Here is a 2,655-nt window from a genome sequence, read left to right on the forward strand (position 1 = left end):
TACATTAAAAATTTAATATTTTTTCTATTATAAAAGAAATAATTTCATTTTTTATTGAAACAATCATGTCAAGAAGCTAATTAGATTACGAGCCAATGATAATCAACTATTAGTTAGATCGTAAAAAAGTCAAAAAAATATCTAAAACCAAATAACAAGAATTCAAGAAACTTCTAAAATTTAATAAAAAAAACATTTAAATTTAAATAAAAAAATTTAAAATTATTGTAAAAAAAATTCAAAATTTAACATAAAAAAATAAAATAATTATAAAAAACATCCAAAATCTGAATACAATAAAACTCGTTTAATTATAATAAAAAAATGCATCACTTTGCGATATTTAATTTATTATATTTGGATTTCAAATGTTTAAATTTTAGAGGTTTTAGATTTTTTTTTGAAATATACAATGAAAAATAAATAAAAATAAATTATTAAAAAAGAAGGCATAATTTCTAATGTTTTTTTACTTTTTGATACTTGAATTTTCGGATAATTATGTTTTAGAAATTTTAAATATTTTTTTAAAAAAGTACAATTAAAAATAAATGAAAGCAAATTATTTAAAAAAAACGTTATTTTAGATATTTTTTATACCTAAGTTTTAGATGTTTAAATTTTAAAAGTTTTAAATATCTTTTCTAGGAATAATATGTTAAAGAGTAGTTTGATAGTCAAAAGTCATTAACTTAGTTTAGTAAACAACATATTAAATCATTTAATAGTTTTTAATTAGTAATTTAACATGAAAATAACTGTCTATATAAATTTTTATCTTTGTCCAAAAAAATGAATAATAATTAGAAACAACATTATTGTAATTATGGACAGATCAAAACTCAAATGCATTCAAGGAAGTGGCATTGATAAGGCACCCACTTGTTGGAGAATATGATTTGGTATGTTTGACTTAAAGAGTGGTTTTGGATGTTTTTTTATTTTAAATATTTTATTTTGTTAGGTTTAGATATCCTTTTTAATGATTTTATATGTTTTTTTGTTAGATTTTAGATGATTTTTTTTATAACTTTAGATTTTTTTTGTTAAATTTTAAATTTTTTTATTATTTTAAATCTTTTTTATTTAATATTTTGTTATAAAGTAGGCTAATTTATTAAAATATTTAACAAGAAAAGAATTGGTTACCTAGTTTTTTTTTTTATTGGAAAATAGTCTTCATCATATTGTTAGTGATTATAGATAATAATTTTATGTTTTCGTCATGAAATCTTAACTTAAAAAATAAATTGATAGATACAAATTTTATGTTTCTATATACAACACATACAATATATTTATTGTCATTGCCTAAGAGTTTTCCTAAATAAAAATTAGTAATAATTTCTATTTGTTTTGACTTTTACCTATCATTGGCTATAGAAAATATAAACCTCTCGATTTTTTATTTATATATATTTTTAAAAAAAACTTTTGACTTTGTTGCTTATAGGTTATTAGGTGTGAAAAAAACTACGAAAAGTATAAATGAATCGATTATTTATATTTACATGCATGATTACATATCAAGTATTCAAGATCTCCTATTTTCAGTAGCTAGTTTGATTAAATTATAAAAAGATTAGAGAAGTCATCATAATCTTATTATATACATTATTTGGTTGAGAACAGTTGTAATAATTTAGATGAATATTTGTTGACTATATGGTCATGATTTGTTAACATCAGTTGACACTTAGCTTGACATAATTTGACAATGGAATAGCTTAATTATTTGTTAAATCAATGTTTCAAACATTGGCCCATGGCTGATCTCACTTATTATTCACTTCTTATTATATAGGGAGTTTAATTTAGTGATTTCTTATATGTAAAGTTAGTTAGTTATTTTAACATTAATAATAATAATAATAAATTATAAGTTTTCTTGCTATTAATTACTTTTAATTTCTTTTCTCTGTTTATGTTCCTATTATACATATTTAAGTATGTGTGTCCATCCGGCACCGATATAATTCTTTTTTTATAATCATTCACATTCTGCAAAAAAAATTGAGAAATAATAAAAAATAAATCTAAAATAGTATAAAATTATTTTATTTTACATTATTTAATTATTACTTATTTTATTTTGTTTTTTTAATTATTGTTAAAATAATTCAATAATATTAAATGAAATAAAGGATAATATTATAAATATTATACGAATAAAATTATAAATATTAGTTAAGTTATATAAAATAACTTTAAATTATTGTCGTGTTGTTTTTCTAATATTACTACACATTGCAATGTCTTAAAATAAAATATTAGACGAGTTAAGTTTTATAGTGGTTTTTGATATTAGTGCACTAAATTAATTTTTTTACCAATTTTATATTTTTTAGTTTAAAATTTTTAATATTTTTAAATGTGTTAATTTTAATTTTATTTTTTTATATATTTTTAAATACATGTGCTTTTATAAAATTTTTTATAATAATTTGACATTGATAAATTTTGTAATATATAAGTATGTTATTATAAAAAAATTATATGATTGATTAGACACATTTTTCATCTAAAAATATGTGTTTTTAACAAGAAATTAAGAATTAAAATACACATTTTTTTTGTTCTTATGAAATACATGTTTTCGGTTGTGTGTAAATAAGTTAGACTAAATACACTTCAAGTACCCTCACTATCATCTCT

The sequence above is a fragment of the Arachis duranensis genome, chromosome 6, assembly GCF_000817695.3.
Source record: "Arachis duranensis cultivar V14167 chromosome 6, aradu.V14167.gnm2.J7QH, whole genome shotgun sequence".
Lineage (NCBI taxonomy): Eukaryota > Viridiplantae > Streptophyta > Magnoliopsida > Fabales > Fabaceae > Arachis > Arachis duranensis.